The sequence below is a fragment of the Aquarana catesbeiana genome, linkage group LG03 (genome assembly GCF_042186555.1).
Source record: "Aquarana catesbeiana isolate 2022-GZ linkage group LG03, ASM4218655v1, whole genome shotgun sequence".
Classification (NCBI taxonomy): Eukaryota; Metazoa; Chordata; class Amphibia; order Anura; family Ranidae; genus Aquarana; species Aquarana catesbeiana.
In genome coordinates, this window is record NC_133326.1 from 742,594,496 (window position 1) to 742,619,551 (window position 25,056).

At 47.9% G+C, this 25,056-nt stretch overlaps 1 protein-coding gene and 1 pseudogene across 1 annotated transcript in view; one reads left to right on the forward strand and one right to left on the reverse strand.

Moving 5' to 3' along the window:
• LOC141133874 (NACHT, LRR and PYD domains-containing protein 3-like) overlaps window positions 1-25,056 on the forward strand; it is a gene marked incomplete in the record, with an annotated part of 735,962 nt that overhangs the window by 212,992 nt on the left and 497,914 nt on the right.
• LOC141134401 (alanine--tRNA ligase, mitochondrial-like) lies at window positions 1,490-23,819 on the reverse strand (annotated as a pseudogene).

Consider the following 25,056-nt stretch of genomic DNA (forward strand, 5'->3'; position numbering starts at 1 on the left):
TGGGTGAGGTGGGGTCTTCATGGGTGGAGGGGGCGGTATCGGGTGAGGAGAAGTCTCCTCGGGCAATGAGGACGGTAACAGGTGAGGTGGGCTCCCCTCAGGCAGGGAGGATGGTATCGGGTGAGGTGAGGTGTGGTGGGCTCTCCTCAGGCGAAGGGGATGGCATTAGATGAGGTGGTGGTCTCCTCAGATCGAGGGAACAGCATTAGATGAGGTAGAGGTCTCCTCAGGTTGAGGAAACAATATTATGTGAGGTGGAGTCTTCTCAGATGGCGGGGATGGTATTGGGTGAGGTGCAGTGAGGTGGGGTCTCCTCGGGTGGAGGGGATTGGATTAGGTGAGGTGAGATCTCCTCGGGTGGAGGCAAAAGTATATGCTGCCCCCCCAAATGAGCTTAGGTGTTCCCAGTGTTAATCCTCCATCATACAAAGACATTGCAGACAGTTTTGCTCCTCCAATCTTGTGGTTGGTGAAGACCTTTTTCCATTCCCCCATGACGGTCCACCTGAGATTTCCACCTGTACACAATGTCAGAACACGGCCAAACTTTATCCCAAAATTCATCTTTTATTATTATAAAAATACTCAGAGAAAAGGCAACTCCTGGACACTCCCACAAAACTAAGGCATACTGTGAGTAGGAGGGGCTATACTGGGCCCACAGTTTTTGTTTGCCAGTGTCCCATTCTTCCTGTAGGCAGCAGTATAACCCGAGTCTCTGAATTCCTGGGCCCCTCAAAGAAGAAGAAATAAATACAGATTTTGTTTTCCTTGACAGAGATTTCAATGGTAACACGGAAGGGTCATCAAAACAGCTGGGGCCCCCGAAGACATACAGCACACCAGCCAGGGGCCCACCTAGAGCCAATAATTCTACCTGTTGCTAATGGGACACTGAAAGAGGACCTGTCACAAAGGGGCATCTATGATGTCAGCTGAATCAATATTACCTAGATGGGTTCCTATCAGATCACTGGGATCTAGTCATTGGTGAACAGGAGAGGTGCAGATCCAGGCCCTCTTATTGCACTCCATCCATGGACGGGCCATCTTATCTTCTCTATTCCTCAGCAATGCCACTGACTGTCCTTGTTATTTTCTTTATGTAAATGTATCTGCATAGGAAATACAGCCATGGAAATATGGAACAGCAAAGCACATTAATAATGTGAAAGTCACACCCAACAGCAGTAATGCAGATCTGAAGTCTGATCCCATTGGAGGGCCCAGAGTGGAAGGCCAGACTCCATCTTTGTTCATCCACAAATCACTGTGAGATGTGATGACACCGTGTGAGGCTCCTTGTGTACTGATTGGCTGGATATGAATTGGGCCCCCAATATGGCGGCACCACACCCAGCTGACATGTTCAGGGACATGACTCCTCCCTATAACCTCATCTGCAGAGTCCTGATATACACGTATGTTCTCCTGTGTGATGTCCACATCTGTCACATGACCTCGATGTCCACCATCAACCTCTCAGATTTCATGTAGTTCCACCAATTGGACACCAGGGGGGTCTGTTCTCTCCTGCCCGCCACGTGTCATGTCCTGTGTCCCTGAGTTTTGTCTGTCCGAATATCAGTGCTGCCTCCAGAACCCGGTCCAGGTTCTCACAGCTTCCATTTCCATTGGCGGATCCCTCTGAACCACCAGCCTTACCACCCATCGCCGAGCAGACAGCCACTGCCCAATCCAGGGCAGACAGAACAGTGGAGGGGCCCTGAGCGGGAGGAGAGAAGAGATCACATGAGCAGAATTCCTGAATACACATGGATCAGACATGAAATAAAAGCCCCCCTTACCTTGGGCACCTGACATGCACACAGCTCCTTCCCGGAGCTCTACCTGCTGAACAACATCACCGCTGAGCCCGGGCACCGCTCACACAGCAGGAAGACCATCTTCATCAGGACCTGCAGGGGGCACCACACACCACCATTACTAATGGGAGAAGACAATACAGGAGGTTCTCCAACCTCTGATGACTTCACTCCCACACCTTTCACTGACACTCTATTGTCCTTCCATGCTCTTCCACCTCACTGTCTATCATCAGGTGGCTCTCCTGAGACTGGATGGGAGCAACAATCAGCCTGATAATAGGGAGCGTGCTTGAGGAGCAAAGAGGAAGAGTTCCAGGGAGACAAAGGGAGGGGGAGTTCAAGGGAGGCGAAGGGAGGGGGGGTTCCAGTGAGTAGGAGGAGGGAGAGTTCCAGGGAGGCAGAGGCAGGGGGAGTTCCAGGGAGACAAAGGGAGGAGCCCCTCCTTTACCTTTCTCCCTATCGCCTTCCTCACAGCTGTGTTGGCCGAATGTTGCAAAGCCTTGAGAGATGCCTGTAGTTCCTTCCTCTGCCACTGGGGCATGGAGGCGCTGTCCACACTCTGCAAAGTAAAGGAACAATGACACGGTTATGGCGGCTTTGTTGGAGCTTCCAGTGATAGATTTTTGAGGAGATGTGTGATCAAGGGAGGCAATGTGAAATTCTTTATTTTTAATTTAGTGTCCATCATTTTTTTTCCCATCGGTACCCCTTCTATTTAGTCTGTAAGTCATGTGACCACATTTCTCCCCCCTGCTGTGGGATATAGCATCACCCGTTTCCTAACGCCCCTCTGGTGTGAATTCTGACACCCCGATCTTCACTCACATCTGTCACAAGTCCGACCTCCTTGGACAACCTCGGAGCGTTGTTCAGGGAGGGGGTTATAGTCTTCATCCGCTCAACAATGGAATCCAATTCCCTGCATAGAACCTGTCCCGTCTCCCATGCCTGGAGAGAAAATCAGAGGATGAAGGTGACCTGGGAGGTCTTATATTTTATTGTACAGGATCAAAATAACAGTAAATTTCACTGATTCTTAATTCTTAATGATCATCAATAATTAAAATAATTATAATTAAATTGTATCATGCAAAGGATTGGATGGATGTGTGCTGGGCGTGGCCTCAGATATCTCACCTCTCTGGCTTCTTCTCCGGTAATGCCGATAAGGCGGACAATCCCTCTCAGCAGAGGTTTCTCAGAGATGATCACCAAATCCTCAATAACTCCCGTCTTCTGAAGGTGTCTGCATATAAACAGAAAATTTCAAGAGGAATCAGGGGGATCCAGAAGAATCTCAGTATGAATGCAGAGGTAGGGGGGTCCAATAATTTTTTAGAGTAATCAGGAGGTTTGGATGTCTCAGGTAGAATCAGAGAAAATCCAGGAAATTTCATGAGGAGTTGTGGGGTGGTTCATGAGAACTGGAAGAATCAGAGGAATTGGGGGGGTGTGCAATGAGAATTAGGGTAATCCGGGAAACCTCAGGAGGAATTGGGGGGGTTGGGGGTGGCTGTAGGGTAGGGGATCCAGGAGAATCTCAGGAGGAATCAGGGGAGGACCCAGGAATTAGGAAGGGAATACAGATGAATCTCAGAAGGTATTGGGGGGACCCAGGAAACCTGAGGAGGAACCTGTCTAGGGGGGTGAACAGAGGAATCCCGGGGGGTGATTATGAAAATTAGGTGAATCCAGGAAACCTCAGGAGGAATTGGAGCGGTTGGGGGTGGTTGTAGGGTAGGGGATACTGAAGAATCTCAGGAAGAGTTAGGGGAGTCATAAGCATTTGGGGAACCCAGGAAACCTGAGGTGGATCATGTCTGGGGGTGATACAGAGGAATCCGGGTAGGGCATCAAGAGAATTGAGGCAACCTCAGGAGAAATTAGTGGGAGTTGGAGAGTGGCTCTGGGGTAGGGGATATTGAAGAATCTCCAGAGGAATCAGGAGGGGGGACCCAGGGAACCTGAAGAAAAATATTTCTGGGGGACACAGGAGAATCTCAAGAGGAATTGTGTGGGGGGGGTCATGAGCATTTAGGGAACCCAGGAATCCTCTGGAGAAATCGGGAGGGAAGGGCTAGGGGATACAGAAGAATCTCAAAAGGATCAGGAAGGGGATCCCAGAGAATCTCAGGAGGAAGTGGTGGTAAACCTAGGAAAAGTAAAAGGTGAGAGGGGTTGGGTCTTGGAGAACCCTAAGAGGAATCAATGGGTGAATAGAACACAGGAGAAAATTAAGTATTAGAGGAAATGGGTGGGGGAGACTGGTGGCAGGAAATCTAAGGAGGAATCTTGGGGTAGGGAGAAATCCAGGATAATCTCAAAGAATTCAAGGGGATCCATGAAAATCTCAGGAAAAATCAGGATAGAGGGAGGGAATCCTCAGGAGGAATCACGAAGGGGGGTGGATCCAGGAAACCTTTGGAAAAATCAGTAAGAATTGGAAAACATTTCGGTGGGGTTGAGGATTCCAGGAGAATCTTAGAAGGAACTGAAGGAAATACAGGAGAATTTCAGGAGAGAGACATGGGGGAGAATGGTGGCTGGAAGGGGAGGTGGAAGAATCCAGGAAAATCTCGAGAAATCGAGGGGCAATCAATGAAAATATCAGGAAGAATCAGGATAGAGAAAGGGAATCCAGAAAAGTTTGAAAAGAATTGGCAGGAGGGGTGGATCCAGGATACCTCAGGAGGAATCGGGAAGTGGTGGGGAATATTGGGAAATCCAAGAGAATCTCAGGAGAAATTGGAAAGTGGGGGGGTGGGGGAATCTTAAATTAAAGAATAAAAGGGGGATCCAGGAGAATCTCAGGAGGAATCCGGGGGTAGAGAGTCCAGAAGAGGTTCGGGCAGGGGTAATCAGGAGGAACCAAGAGAGGGAAGGCGATAGAGGAGAATTTCAGGAAGGAGACATCAAATGAGACACACATTCAGTTGGGAAAAACTTTGTCACGGAACGTCCCACACTCCGCTTGAGTGCTTATACCACTTCCTTGTAGTCTGGATACAGATATCAGATATTCCAACCGCTCCCAAGCATAAAACAAGGCAACACTTGCTTAGATGCTAACATGGACTATATCTTTATTAGAACCAGAATACAGTCGTATATACAGGAGAAGAGGAGGTTCCCCCTCCTGCTCATATTACTCTAACAATACAAATGTAACCTAATTAACCTAATTAACTTGAGCTAGTTTACTAAATCATTTACCCAGACCAGATGACTCAGAGACATGACCTGTAGGACACAGACTTGTGGGCACCGAGCTTCACACAGTAACAGAGTTATTTATCATAAGTACAACCACAGGACATTTTCTCACAATAGCAGAAGCTCCAATAGGAGTCGGCCAGTCTCCTACATTGTATCGAGGACAATGTGATCAGCTCACTCAATTACCTTGTTGAGTTCAGAATCAATCAAACCAAGAATAGTCTCTACATACATCCTGGGAGATATTGTGGACAAATATTACGTAGTCCAATTTATATTTTCTCACTCACCCTGTGTCAGGATAGCACAGGGTGACTTAGACATAAGAGGTGTATGGGGAGCTGGAACAAGGGCATCCCCTACTTTCCAAGGGATTCTGAGTTCCACGGCTCCCGTCATAAACTTGTCTCTTACGTGCCACAGCAAAGTTCCACTGATGTCTGTTGAGCAGCTCTGGAGGCCGGACTCAGAATCTCTTGAATGGGAACACCCACTGAGACCACATGTACCGGATCTGGGTACACCTGGGGGAGGGGAGAAATGAGGAGACCAGGGGTAGAGGAATGTCAGGCCACAACCACCAATGGTATCCTGTACAGTCCACCCACCGGTCTGTCTGTTAAAGCGGAACTCCATCCAGAAAGCAAACACTTCTATATACAAGGTACAGCCTTACCATCACAAAAACTCTCCTCCTTCTTCTTATCCCCCAACATCTCTCTCCATGTGACCGAGGGATGCTACTGTGTACAGCGAACAGCTGCCGCCAATATCTCCCTATGGTAAATGTCTCCCAATTATATCGGACTTCCTTGAGTGGGCGGTTACAATCTGCACAGCATCCGGTGGTGACCATCCACAGGCACTGACTGATAGCTACGCCATACGGACAGCGCTGTCTCTTCCCACCCACCAACATCACCACATGCCCAATGTTTCATGGGAAATGTAGTTCTATTTGGCTGCAAAAGTGGAAAAACGGGGGGCGTGTCCGGACGCTAAAGAGACAGGACGTGTTGCTGAGAAGCTCCGCAGAGCCCTCCGCAATCCAATGCCATCCTGCAAAACAAACAGCTCGGCGAGCTTCTAAACTTTGCCCTATAGCCACTGAACATTTGCCACATCAACCCCTGGGGAAATTGCGGAGTCCGGCCGACTGTTCGAGTTTTTATTGGGCCGCTGCCGGCTCCACACAACAGAGACTCGCCGCCATCTTGCGGCCTGCAGGCCCTCAACATCCCCGGGCTTGAGTGTCGTGATCGGCAGAGCGGAGTGAAGCTAACCTGCCTACATCTGTGGATATTATCCCTGGAGAGGACCGGGCAGTGTGAGGGCACGGAAAAACTCCAGAAACTCTGCGAAAGCTAGCTCCAACACTTGCGGCCCACCGCCATCTTGAGGCCTGTGAAGCCTCCAGCGTCCCCGGGCTCAAGTTCCGCAATCGGCGGTGTGAGGGACAGCCAACACATCCCTACCTATAGCGGGCACCTCTGGGAGATAGTTGGATGGTGTGAAAACCCTAACGGCCGGCAGAGGATCAGGAAAAGGCTGATTCCGGACACCCGTGGCCTGCCACCTACTGTACAGGACACATCCTAGGAAAGTATGAGGCTTTGGCCTACCTTTGGAGGACGGTGGCCATCTTGCTACTCCAGGGACACCCTAACTCATTTCTTTCCACTTTTCCTGATGCACGGCTGACCTTCATCCCACTAAGCTTGGTGAGTCATCTGAGTTACCACTCACCCCTCACACCTATAACACAAATTTCAGATACAGTAGGTGACCGCGATATTGTGTCAATCTCGCCGCACTTCTCGGCGAGATTTGACACCTACGAGCCCCGTCGCAGGAGCCAGCGCCGAGATGGCTCACTCATCGGGAAAGGAAAACTTTGTTTTCCTTCCGCGATGAGTGACAGGCAGCGCTGACAGCTGTCTAGTATGAATCCTGAGGCGGGAACACCGCGCCAAATTTTAAATGAAAAAACCGGCGTGGGTTCCCCCCTAGGAGCATACCAGGCCCTTAGGTCTGGCATGGATTGTAAGGGGAACCCCCTATGCCGAAAAATTGGCGTGGGGGTCCCCCCCCAATCCATACCAGACCCTTATCCGAGCATGCAGCCCGGCCGGCCAGGAAAGGGGGTGGGGACGAGCGAGCGGCCCCCCCTCCTGAGCCGTACCAGGCCGCATGCCCTCAACATGGGGGGGTGGGTGCCTTGGGGGAGGGGGGCGCCCTGCGGGGCCCCCCCACCCCAAAGCACCTTGTCCCCATGTTGATGAGGACAAGGGCCTCTTCCCGACAACCCTGGCCGTTGGTTGTCGGGGTCTGCGGGCGGGGGGCTTATCGGAATCCGGGGGCCCCCCTTAATAAGGGGGCCCCCAGATCCCGGCCCCCCACCCTGTGTGAATGAGTTTGGGGTACATGGTACCCCTACCCATTCACCTAGGCAAAAGTGTCAATATAAAAAAAACACATTACACAGGTTTTAAGAATAATTTATTAGTCAGCTCCGGGGTCTTCTTCCGACTTTGGGGGGTCTCCTTCCGACTTCTCCCGGTGTTCGGCCTCTTCTCCCGGGCCCCGCCGCTATCTTCTTCCAGCTCTATTGCCAGCGAGGGGCCCGGTCTGCTGCCGCTGTCTTGCCGCCGCTGTCTCGCCGCTGCTGTCTCGCCGCCGCTGTCTTGTTGCCGCTGTCTCGCCGCTTCTTCTCTTCTTTTCTTCTTCCCCGATGTTGACATGACGCTCTCTCCGGCTCGAATGCTGTGTGCGAGCTGCGGAGCCATTTATATAGGCGGTAACCCCGCCCCCTTACGACGTCATGGTCCCAGCATGCGCAGGGACTCTGGGGCCACGCCCCCTTATGACGCCAGAGTCCCTGCGCATGCTGGGACCATGACGTCGTAAGGGGGCGGGGTTACCGCCTATATAAATGGCTCCGCAGCTCGCACACAGCATTCGAGCCGGAGAGAGCGTCGTGTCAACATCGGGGAAGAAGAAAAGAAGAGAAGAAGCGGTGAGACAGCGGCGACAAGACAGCGGCGGCGAGACAGCGGCGGCAAGACAGCGGCAGCAGACCGGGCCCCTCGCTGGCAATAGAGCTGGAAGAAGATAGCGGCGGGGCCCGGGAGAAGAGGCCGAACACCGGGAGAAGTCGGAAGGAGACCCCCCGAAGTCGGAAGAAGACCCCGGAGCTGACTAATAAATTATTCTTAAAACCTGTGTAATGTGTTTTTTTTATATTGACACTTTTGCCTAGGTGAATGGGTAGGGGTACCATGTACCCCAAACTCATTCACACAGGGTGGGGGGCCGGGATCTGGGGGCCCCCTTATTAAGGGGGGCCCCCGGATTCCGATAAGCCCCCCGCCCGCAGACCCCGACAACCAACGGCCAGGGTTGTCGGGAAGAGGCCCTTGTCCTCATCAACATGGGGACAAGGTGCTTTGGGGTGGGGGGGGCCCCGCAGGGCGCCCCCCCTCCCCCAAGGCACCCACCCCCCCATGTTGAGGGCATGCGGCCTGGTACGGCTCAGGAGGGGGGGGGGGCGCTCGCTCGTCCCCACCCCTTTCCTGGCCGGCCGGGCTGCGTGCTCGGATAAGGGTCTGGTATGGATTGGGGGGGGACCCCCACGCCGATTTTTCGGCATAGGGGGTTCCCCTTACAATCCATGCCAGACCTAAGGGCCTGGTATGCTCCTAGGGGGGAACCCACGCCGGTTTTTTCATTTAAAATTTGGCGCGGTGTTCCCGCCTCAGGATTCATACTAGACAGCTGTCAGCGCTGCCTGTCACTCATCGCGGAAGGAAAACAAAGTTTTCCTTTCCCGATGAGTGAGCCAGCGCGACATTCACAGTACCCTGTCGCCGAGAACCAGCACGATGGTATCGCGCTGGAAACACAATCTCGCGGTCAGGTACTGTACTTGTCAGCCCTACAACACACTCTCTACTGAACTGACATCAGGCCTTTAAAGGGACATTCCTCCCCCTACAGTTAGATTTAAAGACACTAGTCCTTATGCTCATGTCCTCAAAGAGCAAAACGCTTGATATGTGAAGATTCCGATCATGACAGACATGTGAAACTGGGGCTCCATCTCCCACCATCTCTCCAAGACCCCCGCTGACTGACCTATAGCTACAATATACACAGGAGTCACCTCTTCAGCCTTCCACAGCGGCCGCACACCCCATGGGCAAAATTGGGGATCAAAGACACAACTACTCAGCAACCCTTAAGCCTCAGGCCTCCTCCAAGATGGATCACTTTCTAAGTAGACCGACATCCATGACTTCGGGAGCCCTCGAAGACACACAGACCACTTTGGAGCAATCAGAACTAAACACAGGTACTCTTTTTGACACTACCCCCACCCCTACATCAGGACCTCCCCCCCCGCTGACAGCGGAAGTTTTAGATGCTAAATTACACTCCCTGCCCCAGGCTATCACCCACAACATCGCACAAGAAGTGGGAAAACTAGCCAAAGAATTGAGAGGGGAAATCGACCAACTAGGAGAACGCACCGACTCCCTAGAATATAAATTTGATGAGATGGTGCAGTATGTACAGGCGCTGGAGGAGGACAATGCTACCACAAAAAACATAATCACCCAGCTCCAAGCCCATCAGGAAGACCTTGAAAACAGAGAATGCAGGCAAAATTTGAGATTCAGAGGTATTCCTGAAGCTGTGGAAGATAAAGACCTCCGTTCCTACCTTTTAAGCCTTTTCAATGTGGTTGCCCCCAATATCCCTGACATAGACTGGTGTTTGGACAGGGCTCACAGTTCACTTGCCCCTAAACCTCCAACAGGGGCTAACCCCAGAGATGTGATTGTCAGGTTCCATTATTATGATAGTAAAGAAGCTCTGACCTTGGTTACCCGCAACCAATCCCAAATTGAATTCAAGAAATCCAAGATCCAAATCTTTAGCGACCTCTCACCTATTACTCTAGCGAGAAGGAGAAATCTTCGCCCTTTAACCCTGCATCTTCAATTCCACAAAGTAATGTATCGATGGGGTTTACCCTTTCGCCTTTCTGCATCGCAGGATGGCATACAATACTCCTTAGGTGATCTACAGGAGAGTGACACCTTTCTGCCCAACTTGGGTTTACCACCCCTCCCTGACGAAGACCCTCCGCCTCTCCCAACTACTCCTAAACCACTGATGGCTCTGAGTCGCATTTGGACACCGGTGAGACAAAAGCCATCCAAGTCAAATTTCACACCCCAGAAGCGCCACACCTCAAGATTCCAATTTGAATACCCTTTCCACTGACTGAGGCTGAATATACCATTTTATTTGACCCTCCAGTCACTGTGGTTTTTTTTGAGTGGTTAACAACCCACTAGTGGGTTCATACACCCCCTGACCCGGGGGATGTGTGGCTTGTTATACTACAGCTGCCCTGGATAAATGGTTTGTTAATAGTTCATTTTTTGTTTTTGGATTCCGGGCAATTTTTACTCCGAAGAGTGGTGGGAGACCTCCCGGTCCCTATGTTCGGAAGTACCCATGCTCCCCCTCCTGACCCATGGCTTAGACCTGGGCTTCCTGGTGGCATCCAGCCTTCCAGGTTTCTACTTGTTGGACGTTGAGAATTTTTTTTTCCTTTTGACTTTTATTTTTATTTTTTCTTCTTCATTTTGTTTTTTCCTCAGGTTCCCTTTTTTCTTAACCCAAGGCTGCTAATCTTCATAGAATCAACATCACTCAGTTACTTTTCTACCACTGTTGCACATGTTCTTAAGATACTTGATATGTATTTCTTTTACAGTATACCATGTGTCACGGAACGTCCCTCACTTCGCTTGAGTGCTTCCGTCAGTATACCGCTTCCTAAGTTCTGGAACACGAGTCCAATGGATCCGGCTATAGGAACCCCCAAGAAGTAGACAACACCAGTCTTGGAGTACATCAGGACTAACTCTTTATTTGAGACCTTACACACATTTATACAGCAGGCTGACTCAAAGCTAACCTAATTAACATGAGCTAATTTACTAAAAAATTTACCCAGACCAGGTGACAGACTTGTGGGCACCGAGCTTCACACAGTAGTATAAACACAATAGCAGGAGCTAATTACAATTAACAATACAAACAACAATCTCCCCCTCCTCAGCCTAGTCATCCACAGTTCATCTCCTAGCCAGTCCTGGAGGCTAATGTGATCAGCTCACTCAATTAACAGGTTGAGTTCAGAATCAAACAAACCAATAATAGTCTCTACATACATCCTGGGAGATATTGTGGACAAATATTACTGTCCCATTTTAAGTATTCCAAGATATATTTTCTTACTCACCCTGTGCCAGGATAGCACAGGGTGACTTAGACATAAGATGTATATGGGAAGCTGAAACAAGGACATCCCCTACTTTCCAAGGGATTCTGAGTTCCACGGGCCCTTCCGTCACACCATGGAATCCCTACCCTATATTATATTGTATAAAATATTTAACGTTTTTTCTTTTGACTAAGTTGTTATGGCACTGAAATTTCTGACGTATAATGTTAAAGGTTTAAACTCTATTCAAAAGAGATGGCTGGCTTTGAAAGAGTTTAAAACTTCCAAGGCAGACATAATCCTTGTTCAGGAGACTAATTTCTGCCCTGGGGGATCCCTCAAATTCGCTAGCAAGCACTTCCCGACATCTTTTCTGGCTTCCAATCCGTCTGGAAAGGCGGGCGTGGCTATTTTGATTAACCGACTTTGCCCTCTACGAGTTACATCTTCCCACCTGGACCCCCAGGGCACATTTATTATTCTGAAATGCCCTTTTTTCACCCAATCCCTCACTATTGTCAATGTCTATGCTCCCAACTCTGGTCAGATCAGCTTCCTATCCTCTATGTTTGACACTCTAGACAAATTTTCCCAACCCTTTATGGTGATTGGAGGGGATTTTAATGTGACTATGTCTCCTGACAAAGATAGACGTACATTATTCACATCAACTTCACCTTTCAAAACTAACCGCCTCTCTAAATCATTTCGTAAACGAATGAGAGCTAAAGATCTATTGGACATTTGGAGGATTACGAAACCAACTTAAATCCCAGACGATGAGCAAAATTGATAAATCTCTTCTATGGTCCAAGCAGAAATTCTACGAATATTCAAAAAAGCTCATAAAATGTTGGTAAACAAGTTAAAAACCCCGTCCCTTTCAATCCTCCCCTGACTTTCTCAGACAAACCGATGGAACTCCCACCTATTGCCCCTTTACTATGTCTAAACTTTTTGGAGAATTTTATCAACAACTATATAACTGTCTACAGACAGATCCTAACTATAGTTTCACACAAGAGAAATTTGATCTATTCTTTGAACACCTACAGCTACCCAAACTTTCACCCGAACACCTCGCATCCCTGAATTCAGCAGTCACGCCCGAAGAGTTGGAAGAGGTAGTTAAACATCTTCCTACCCAGAAATCCCCTGGCCTGGACGGTCTACCTTATTCTTATTATAAAACGTTCCTACCGATTTTAAGCCCCTATATGTTCTCTCTCTTTTTGCTTCACTATTCAAAGGGACTACACCACACCCTCAATTTCTTCATGCCCATATTTCCGTGATCCCAAAACCTGGCAAAGATCCCTCCATCCCTGATAGTTATAGGCCCATTGCATTACTTAATTCAGACTACAAGATATTCACAAAAGTCCTGGCTAATAGACTATCCCATATAATCCCTAGGCTTATACATAAGGACCATGTGGGCTTTGTACGAGCCAGACATGCAGGGGACAATACGAGACGTACAGTTGACCTCATAGACTTATTAAACAAGACATCCCGGCCAGCCCTAATCTTAAGTCTTAAAGCGCAAAAAGCCTTCGACCGACTTAGCTGGCCATATCTGTTTGCTACCCTCTCCAACTATGGATTTGAAGGTCCTTTCATAGCAGCCCTAAGTGCCCTATATTCCTGTCCTTCAATCCCAAGTTCAACAAGCTTCTTGCTTATCGTCATCTTTCTCGTTAAGTGATGGAACCAGACAAGGATGCCCTTTATCCCCCCCTCCTTTTCATTCTTTGTCTAGAACCCCTAGCTGCAGCCATTCGCATTCACCCTGATATACGGGGAGTTCTGTTATGCCAAAAAGAATATAAGCTGTCCTTCTTTGCAGATGATGTCCTTTTAAATTTGACTAGACCTCATATTTCTCTCCCTAATCTCATCCTATATCTGGATATAAAATCAATACAAGTAAAACAGAAGCTCTACCTCTACACATCCCACCGTCAGATCTCATCATTCTCAAACAAAACTACTCTTTTCATTGGTGTCCAGACTCCCTCAAATATTTAGGTGTAAATATAACCTCCTTGTACTCAACTTTATATCAAGTTAACTATCCCTCACTCTTTCGGGACATTGACCGGCTCTTGCGACAATGGGATATCTATACCATTTCTTTGTTGGGCCGCATCCATGTCCTGAAGATGTTTATAATGCCAAGACTCCTTTACCTATTTGATACCCTCCCGATCGCTATTCCCATGTCACAACTTAAAGCCATGCAGAGAGCATTTCTTAACTTCATTTGGCACTATAAAGCACATAGGATCGCAAGCTCAGTACTGTTTGCCCCCAAGTCACGGGGTGGGTTGGGAGCCCCAGATATTATTAAATATTATTTTGCCACACATCTTAAAACAATTATCACTTGGTCCTCCAGAAGGGCACCCAACATATGGGCAGAGATTGAAATGAGCATCACTAGACCCGTACATCCCTGTGCCATGATCTGGGTGGATCTGAACTCTTCCATAGGCCAACTTAGAAGCATATGCCTAGGCCCAATGTTATTCTCCCTTGCCATGTGGAAGAAATGCTCCCGTCAGTTCTCTCTCGCATCCCCATGTCCTCCGCTGTTAAATGTGTTGTTCAATCCTGATATCCCTGACAAGCTATCATACAGTAGATCACTTCCATTGACACAGGCAGGCATTTTCCAGCTTCAAAACATTGTACATCCCCTCACCCATACACTTCTACCCTTTGAAGAACTGCAAAAGAAATACCAGATCCCTAAACAATTATTTTATTCCTACCTTCAGATTAGACACTACTTTGCCTCTAAATCCTCTACTTTGAGCCTTGATAGACCTACCCCGTTTGAACTTCTATGTGCTCTTGGACCATATCAAACACATCTCATTACTGACATCTACAGGTTCTTACATAACGCAACCCCTATTACAGACACTTTCCATTCTTATATGCAAAAATGGTCCCAGTTGGTAAATCACTCTATGTCTCTCCCTCAATGGCAGAAGATTTGAGAGGCTATTTCCAAATCATCACAATGTGTGGAACAAAAAGAGACAGCTTAAAAAATATAATTTTTTTGGTAAAAAACCCTTGAAATTTTGCATAGATATGATCCCTAGACTCCTCGGTAGGGATGAGCCGAATACCCCCCTGTTCGGTTCGCACCAGAACATGCGAACAGGCAAAAAATTTGTTCGAACACGTGAACACGGTTAATGGCTTTGGGACACGAACATGAATCATTAAAAGTGCTAATTTTAAAGGCTTATATGCATGGTATTGTCATAAAAAAGTGTTTGGGGACCCGGGTCCTGCCCCAGGGGACATGGATCAATGCAAAAAAAAGTTTTAAAAACGTCAGTTTTTTCGGGAGCAGTGATTTTAATAATGCTTAAAGTCAAACAATAAAAGTGTAATATCCCTTTAAATTTCGTACCTGGGGGGTGTCTATAGTATGCCTGTAAAGGGGCGCATGTTTCCCGTGTTTAGAACAGTCTGACAGCAAAATGACATTTCAAAGGAAAAAAAAGTCATTTAAAACTACTTGCAGCTATTAATGCATTGCCGGTCCGACAATACACATAGAGGTTCATTGATAAAAATGGCATGGGAATTCCCCACAGGGTAACCCCGAACCAAAATTTAAAAAAAAATAACGTGGGGTGTCCCCCTAAATTCCATACCAGCCCCTTCAGGTCTGGTATGGATATTAAGGGGAACCCCAGCCAAAATTTTTAAAAAAATGGCGTGGGGTCCCCCTCAAAATCTATACCCTTCAGGTCTGGTATGGATTTTAAGGGGAACCCCGGACAAAATAAGAAAAAAAAGGGCGTGGGTTCCCCCTAAAAATCCATACCAGACCCTTATCCGAGCATGCAACCTAGCAGGCAGCAGGAAAAGAGGGGAGGATGAGAGAGCGCCCCCCCTCCTGAACCGTATCAGGCCACATGCCCTCAACATTGGGAGGGTGCTTTGGGGTAGCCCCCCAAAACACCTTGTCCCCATGTTGATGAGGACGAGGGCCTCATCCCCACAACCCTTTTTAGGGGGACCCCATGCCGTTTTTTTTTTTTTTTAATTTTGGCGCAGGATTCCCCTTAATATCCATACCAGACCTGAAGGGCCTGGTATGGAATTTAGGGGGACCCCCACGTCATTTTTTTTTTTTTAATTTTGGTTCGGGGTTCCCCTGTGGGGAATTCCCATGCCGTTTTTATCAATGAACTTTTATGTGTATTGTCGGCAATGCAATAGCCGCGAGTAGTTTTAAATGACTTTTTTTCCTTTGAAATGTCATTTTGCTGTCAGACTGTTCTAAACATGGGAAACATGTGCCCCTTTACAGGCGTACTATAGACACCCCCAGCTACGAAATTTAAAGGGATATTACACTTTTATTGTTCGACTTTAAGCATTATTAAAATCACTGCTCCCGAAAAAACAGATGTTTTTAAAACTTTTTTTTGCATTGATCCATGTCCCCTGGGGCAGGACCCAGGTCCCCAAACACTTTTTATGACAATAACTTGCATATAAGCCTTTAAAATTAGCACTTTTGATTTCTCCCATTTGCTGCGAACACCCCAAATTGTTCGCTGTTCGGCGAACTTGCGAACAGCCGATGTTCGAGTCGATTATGAGTTTGACTCGAAGTCGAAGCTCATCCCTACTCCTCGGGTATGCTGGAGATGCCGTGGAGACATTGGCGCGCATTTCCACATTTTTTGGGACTGCCCACTAATACGCCCATTTTGGATGGCCATTCAGACCTTTATACAGGACTTTTTTAGTGTCCCTCTCCCACTGGATACTGTCCACTTTCTGTTAGGTCTACCGATCCTTGGCCTCTTTAAATGTGCTCAAAAATTGGCCAACTTTATTTTACTTGCTGCAAAACGGGCAATACCTTTACAATGGCTTTCCCCCTCCCAGCCTTCTCTCTCACAGGTCCTACAAACGTTGGAGCAGATCTGTAGGATGGAACGCCTTACCGCAATTGTACATGATACCCTCCCACAATTTTCCAAAATCTGGGATCTGTGGGATCATTCAGACCTTAATCCTGGTATAAGTTCCTTATCCCCCGCTGATGTACCACTCCTCTGAACTGACCTCTCATTGGATACCCATCTATTTGCCTAATGGCTCATGTCTAGATTTTCGTTATATTGGTAGCGATGTGACTGCTTTTTTCAGATATGATATATGTTGTATACAAAACTTGAATGATTCTACACATGTTTTTATTTGTATAAAAAACATTTCAATAAAAATCATAATAAAAAAAAAAGTGGAAAAAGACTAAGTTTTGTGCAATCCCTGCAGACAGATTCCAAATGGAAGCTGACATGTGGTGTAGGTGGGCCTTCTTCATAAATCCTTCCATTTTCCTAATATACTACCAATCAGATTCAGAGATTTAAAGGAGGTTTGTATCTGATTGGTGGCTGAGGTATTGATACATCACAAACAGGAAAGGAAAGGGTTCCCAGACTAGATCGTGGAGGATAGAGCACTACACCCCCCAAATCCATTGGAAGTTTTTGGTCCAATTAAAATATAGCAAAAAAATATGAATTTTGAATTTCTTTCACAAGTTAGAAGCTTCACAAATAAACATTTAACAGACGTACTTCTAACACGGAATTCCCAGAGCACTGTGGGTTATCTACAGATGGTGCACAGCGGAAGCTGTGTCCTTTCAGACTGTCACTCTCTGACTGAAATCTTCCTACAGAGCCTGAACAGAGTAGGTAGGGGGGGAGTCACTGCTATAAAGAGAGGGTGAGGAGTCTGCTCTGGAAGAGAAGGAATCACTGCTCTAAAGGGGGAGGAGTCAGTGCTTTGGAGAAAGGGGAGGAGTCACAGTTCTGGAGGGGGAGGGGTTGTTGTTCTGATTCTCGAAAGTAAAAGAACTTGTGAGTTCTTTCCCCGGACTCTGGATGGATTACACCCATTCAGGGCATTGTGAAGTAAATGACATACCTTGTCCACACTGCGAAGACCCGGGATACTTTTGGCATCTGTGAGTGGGATCTCCGCAGTATAAACTTCCTGATTCTGTCCAATCACATCTCGGAACTTCTTCTCAACTTCCTGCAGCTGCTGACCGCTCACCGGCCCCTAAAATATACAAACTGCGTGAGACAAAAAGGGACAAACCTCATGGGAGGGGCTTTACAGAAGATTCAATAGTTTGCTGTTTTTTGTTTTGTTTTGGGGGGTTCCAAGTAAACAGGTGCAAAAAAACAAATGTGGAACTCCTATTACCAACCAGGAAGGAGAGTCCACCAATCCTACCACTAACCAGGGAAGAGAAAGAGTCCCCCAATCCCACCAATAACTAGGGAGGAGAAAGAGTCCACCAATCCCACCACTAACCAGGGAGTAGATGTCCACCAATCCTACCCCTAACCAGGGAGTAGATGTCCACCAATCCTACCACTAACCAGGGAGGAGATGTCCACCAATCCAACCACTAACCAGGGAGGATAAAGAGTCCCCCAAACCCACCACTAACTAGGGAGAAGAAAGAGTTCACCAATCCCACCACTAACCAGGGAGTAGATGTCCACCAATCCCACCACTAACCAGGGAGTATATGTCCACTAATCCTATCACTGACCAGGAAGAAAATTGAATCCACCAATCCTACCACTAACCAGGGAGCAGAAGTCCACCAATCCCACCATTAACCAGTGAGGAGAGAGAGTCTACCAATCCCACCACTAACCAGTGAGGAGAAAAAGTCCCCCAATCCCACCACTAACCAGTGAGGAGAAAGAGTCCCCCAATCCCACCACTAACCAGGGAAGAGTCCACTCCAACTGGGAAGAAGTGGAAGAGACACTTGGTAGAGGAGGATTTCCAGTGTCTGTCCCCCTCGGGCAATGATAACTGGGGGAGGAGCAACTTTTCCCTTAGTGTCCATCCTACTAGGGGTTGGGCAATTTACCTCAGAGATCTTCTCCCTTCAATGAACAGGCTTGCAGTTTTCTAGCTCCCACCACTACGTGTTATCCCGCTTCTCACCATGACGCTGACATCAAACCACAGTCGCTCAGCAGTGACATGTGACCCGCGCTGTGCCGCGCTCTCCCCCAGAACCTGGCTCAGGGCAAAGTTCAGCAGATGGGTAGAGGTGTGCTTCTCCATACACGCAGTGTGCTGTGCCTGCGAGAAGACGGGAGCATAGTGAGATCACAGCCCAGCAGCTGAGGACACCCACAGGACTTCCCACAGATACCTCATCCAGCAACAGCACCACACGTTCTCCAACCCTCAGGTCTTTCGTGGCCATCACCTCGTGTAGGACATAACCTCCAGCCTGGTGTATGTACTCCACCGGAAACAGGACATCCTGTGTGGAGCACAGAAAAGGTGCATGGTCAGTAGAAGGATTTCTCAAGGTCTGTACACAGCTATCTTATGGAGGAGAGGTGATCAGTACAAGGAGGGATTCTCTACTGTAAGAGCTGTGTATGGAGGAGTGGTGATCAGTAAAGGGATAACTTCTTTACTGAAAGTGCTATATAAATGGAGGAGAGGTGATCAGTACAGGAAGGGCTTCTTTACTGTAAGCTGTTTGCCCTTGGGGGAGTGGCTGTTGCTGGGGATTGATGTTGGTGCCCTCCGCTATATCTTGGTATACGCTCTCCATGTAATATAGAAAGGATTGATCCATGTTACCTGTTGTAGGGAATCTCTTACCTGCTCGCCTTCATGCACAAAGTCCCCCCTGCTCAGCGTAGTAACAGGTCCGGTCCAGGATGACCCCACAGTACTGACCTCTGCTGACCACACTGTTGTAATGACTGGTCCTTGTACAGCATCAGGATGGTGGCCGGGCAGGGACTGAACACTGCAGACAGAGAACCCCGGTCACTCTCTAGATGTATCAAGTCAAAAATCAATACCCCGTTATCAGTAACTCAGGATCAATAACCCAATATCAGTACCTCAGTATTAATAACCCAATATCAGTATCTCAGTATTAGTGCTTCTTAGATACACTATGACCATACCAAGAGCCAGCATCCTGACCATATGGTACACAACCCTCCCCCTATAATAGTATACTAACCAGGCTGGAGATGTAAGACTGAACTTACCATATTTCCCATCATCCCCCAGGGTATAGCCATATTTCGGGGAGTCATCAGTAGCCGGGACCCCCTACGCTATAGTTCTGCTAGAGAGTGGATGTCCAGCCGCAGACAACCTACAGCCCCCTCTGCCTGCTGATTCCTCAACTTTCTCTGAGAACACAAAACTCGATCAGGATAAAAATACAAAGAAGGAGACAAGTCCTATCACTAAGGGACACACTTTATTTCACAATACCAGCTACATCCTGGTCACACCCACTACATACTGGTAGACCATAGCAAGTACCTCCTGGTCCCACCAAGCACGTCCTGGTAGAACATACCAAGTACGTCCTGGTAGACCATAGCAAGTACCTCCTGGTCACACCAAGCATGTCCTGGTAGAACATAGCAAGTACCTCCTGGTCACATCAGGCATGTCTTGGTAGAACATATCAAGTACCGTCTGGTCACACCAAGCATGTCCTGGTAGTACATACCAAGTGCCTCCTTGTCACACCAAGCATGTTCTGATAGAACATACCAAGCACCTCCTGGTCACACCAAGCATGTACTGGTAGAAAATACCAAGTACCTCCTGGTCACACCAAGAACATCCTGGTAGAATATACCAAGTACCTCCTGGTCACACCAAGTATGTCCTGGTATAATATGTCAAGAGAAGGAATGGAGGGTTTTCACACCAGATCAGACTACAGGCTATTCACAACATAGTAGTAAAATGATTGTAAGCTGAATCCATTGCATCCCCTGCTGGCTGTATGTAGTAAACGTGACACGTTCAGAAAAGTTTCAGATTTCCTACGAAAAAGACATATTATGTAATGTTTAGCCCCGATCATAATGAAGACAACATAGACAAAGCACTATAGATCTACGAGCTGCACATAGAACTTTACCATGTATCTTCTATTATAAAAGGAAGTATAGAACTATATATAAACATTGTATATACAACGGCAGACCTTACATATCCTCTGACCTTTTCCTCCTCCTCTGCAAGATCCTGCAGGGCTGCCTTGTCCCGAGAAGAGCCCCACTCCTCCAATATCAAGCCAATGAGGTCCAGAGGAAAGCCCAGATTACAGAACAGAGACCACGCCATGTCCGCTGCAAACAGAGAGACAAAACCTGTGAACCAGAGCGCCCTCTGCTAGATGTGGGTGATGTTACAGAAGTTTACTCCTCTTGTGGGGTCTGTAGACCTGGCTGTATTCCCTATGTAATGAAAACCTTTCCCAGGATCCAGGGTCTTCTTTCAGGTTTCATCACTACGCCTGAGCTGAGCCTATGTCTCCACAAAGCCTCTGTTATGCTCTGTTGTTGTCTGGCCTGGTACACTCCTCTACTGGTACCCTCTGCTGCCTCTATACCGCATCGGTGCCCTCTGCTGCCTCTCTACCCCACCCGTGTCCCCAGCTGCCTCTCTACCCCATTGGTGCCCTCTGCTGCCTCTCTATCGCATCGTGCCCTCTGCTGCCTCTCTACCCCACCCGTGCCCCCTGCTGCCTCTCTACCCCATCAGTGTCCTCTGCTGCCTCTCTACCCCATTAGTACCCTCTGCTGCCTCTCTACCCCAGCAGTGCCCTCTGCTGCATCCCTACCCCAACGGTGCCCTCTGCTGCCTCTCTACCCCACCGGTGCCCCCTGCTGCCTCTCTACTCTCAGATACACTCCTGCAATCATCATAACTATCCTTCTCTCAATGGATATGGACTTCCTATATATATTTTACCAGCACCTTCCTGCTGTAGAGTGCGCTCTATGATGCGGCTCTCCCGCTGGAGGGAAGGTAAACATGCCTCTTCGTTCTCATCCAGGATTCTCATAATCTGAAATGAAATAAATCTCTCCATTACTTAACACCTAGCTCAGCTACTTTAGCACACAGACTCTGGTTATTACTGTAGAGAAGAGAACAGCTCTATGGCCCTCCCATGAGAAACAGCTAGCTCAGGAACTTCAGCACACAGCCTCTGGGTGTCACTGCAGAGAAGGGAGCAGATCTATGGCCCACCCATGAGGAACGGCTAGCTCAAGTACTTCAGCATACAGCCTCTGGGTGTCCTTGCAGAGAAGGGAGCAGCTCTATGGCCCACCCACGAGGATCAGCTAGCTCAGGTACTTCAGCACACAGCCTCTGAATATCACTGCATAGTGATAACCAGCTCTGTGACCCACCCATGAGGATCATCTAGCTTAGGTATTCCAACACACAGCTTCTGAGTGTCACTGCAGAGAGAGCAGCAGTTCTGTAGCCCACCCATGAGGATCAGCTACCTCAGGTACTTTAACACACAGCTTCTGGATGTTACTGGAGAGAGAGAGAAACAGCTCTGTGGCCTACCCACAAGGATCAGCTAGCTCAGGTAATTCAACACACAGCCTCTGGGTGTCACCGCATGGAGGGGAGCAGCTCAATGGCCCACCCATGAGGATGGGCTAGCTCAGGTACATCAAAACCAAGCCTCTGGATGTCATTGCAGAGAGAGGAGCAGCTCTATGGTCCACTCACGAGGAGTAGCAAGCTCAGGTACTCCAGCACAAAGCCCCTCATCAATTCCCTACCCTCCTGATCCATACTGGTGTTGGCCCACCTTTTACAGTTATTAGAATTCTCTGCTGCCAATCATTTTTGCCCTTTGTCGTGTGTTGGTGTGACCTTTAGGGCTAGTGTCAGGCACTGTACTTCTGTTCCCATGAAAGAACACATCCCCAACATCCCTTTAGAAGTGCATGCTGGTGATTGGGTGCTGATGTTACCTGTGCAATCTGCTGATTACTCGGTTATGCTCTGTGTAATCAGGGAACTGATCAGCAGAATGCACGGCAAAAATCTGTAGAACACAGTAGCCAGCAGGGAGGAACATGCACATCTAAAGGGAAACTGAGGACGTGTTCTTTCGTATATTGAGCAGTTGTCAGTCCATCCACGAAGAGCACCTAGAGCCTCCCCTGATTGGATACAATTGGTGTGCTAACGTTCAGCAGGCATTAAAAGCAAAGGAGGATATAGACCAATAGATATACCATGTCCAGTCTCAGGGGGTTCCCTCTCCCTGTTCAGGAGGAAACTGACCTGGGGGGATGGGGAGCTTTCCCTAGTTTCCATCCACCGTAGAATGGGGTGAGTAAAAAACCTAGAGGTCTGCTGAGCCCCCAGTGATAAAAAAATAAATAACAGCAAAAAATGATGGTAGATAGCACATTATGCTCGGAACATTGTACTAGAAGACATCAAATTCTCCATATTTCACATAACACATGTAGAGGCTGGGTACTAAGGGGCTGGGTACCAAAGTGCTAGGGAACCGAGAGGCGGGGTACTGAGGGGCTGGGTACCAGGAGACTGGGTACTGAGGGGCTGGGTACCATGAGACTGGGTACTAAGGGGCTGGGTACCAGGAGACTGGGTACTGAGGGGCTGGGTACCAGGAGACTGGGTACTGAGGGGCTGGGTAGCAGGAGACTGGGTACTGAGGGGCTGGGTAGCAGGAGACTGGGTACTGAGGGGCTGGGTACCTGGAGACTGGGTACTGAGGGGCTGGGTACCCAGAGACTGGGTACTGAGGGGCTGGGTACCCGGAGACTGGGTACTGAGGGGCTGAGAACTGAGGGGCTGAGAACAGAGGGGCTGGGTACTGGGATGCTGGATACCAGGAGGTTTGGTACTGAGGGCTGGGAACTGAGGGTCTAGGTACCAGGAAACTGGGTACGGAAGGAATGGGCAGTGATGAGCTAGGTGCTGAAGGGCTGGGTACCATGAGGCTGGGTACTGAGGGGCTGGGTACCATGAGGCTGGGTACTGAGGGGCTGGGTGCCAGGAGACGGTACTGAGGGGCTGGGTACCAGGAGACTGGGAAATTAAGGAATGGGCAGTGATGTGCTAGGTACTTAAGGGCTGGATACTGAGGGATTGGGCACTGAGGGTCTGGATACTGATGAGTTAGGCACTGATGGGCTGGATATTTCAAGGATATGTACGGAGGGGCTGAGCACTGAGGGGCTGGGTAGAGAGGGGCTGAGCACTGAGGGGCTGGGTAGAGAGGGAATGGGCACTGAGGGGCTGTATATTGATGGGCTGTGTTCTGAGGGACAGAGTAGAGCTAATCACCTGCATACCTCTCCTATTTATACTGGGGGTGATCTGTTTTCTGGGGGTGGGGGAAACTGACAGGCTGAACAGAACCATTTACAAAGAGAACACTGAGCCATGGTGTGCAGAGCATGCTGGGAAGGTAGACGCTCCCTATTAATCGATATCTCATTATAGTGACTTACCTGTGACTTCTCCCTGTGCAGTTCAGGATACGCATCGCCCTGCATTACACAGAACACTCCAACATTACTAGAGAACACGCCCCACATTACTACAGAACACGCCCCACAATACTAGAGAACACGCCCCCATTACTAGAGAGCACACCCCACATTACTACAGAACACGCCCCCATTACTACAGAAAATGCCCCCATTACTACAGAACACACCCCCATTACTAGATAACACCCCCCACATTATTAGAGAACACACCCCCATTACTAGAGAACACCCCCATATTACTAGAGAACACACCCCCATTACTAGAGAACACCCCCATATTACTAGAGAACACGCCCCACATTACTACAGAACACACCCCCATTACTAGAGAACACACCCCCCATTACTACAGAACACGCCTCCCATTATTAGAGAACACGCCCCACATTACAATATAAGAGACTCATGTTACAATATCCGACATACATAGTTACATAATTAGTCAGATTGAAAAAAGACACAAGTCCATCCAGTTAAATTAATAAAAATCACACAATCCTCATACACACAATCCTTCACCCACAGTTGATCCAGAAGAAGGTGAAAAAACTCCAGCAAAGTATGATTCAATTTACTGCAGCAGGGGAAAAATTCCTTCCTGATCCCATGAGAGGCAATCAATCAGATATTCCCTGGATCACCTTTACCTATAAATGTCAGTATGTTGAATTTTCGTTTTTACGGTAATAATATTAATATTTCAATAATTCATATTGATGAGGAAAGTTCCAAGAAGGTCCGTTCAGTTTTCCTGTAAAAACTCAAAAATTGATTTAATAATAAAAATAGCAAAATATTACAAGAACAATATCAAAGTATAGAATGTCATTAATAATAATGTATAATATTCATAAGATGAAGATTGAATCAGATGTGTGTGTGTAGATGTGACAGCAATGTCCTCCTGGTGTGCGTGAGTGTCTCCCAAACTCTCTGTTACTAGCTTTATATTCCTAAATTCAGCCCCCACCTTCTCCTAAAATCCGACCCCTCCTTCGTTAAAAGGAAATGTTCTTAATTGACTTGTAGTCCTACAGAAAATTGCGGGCTTTCCTGGGACATATCTTTCCTCCCACCTCTCCCGCAAGGGTGGGGGTTATTCAGTCACTAAACTTTGACATTCATGAGGAGTGGGCCAAGAGGACCTATATGTAAAATCATTTATCATATACAATATAAGTTTCCTTTAACTTCTAAATCACATATATTAGTATGTATATTATATTCATTTAAAAACGCAATGTTCTTATTAATATCCTAATTAGGGATGAACTTCGTGTTT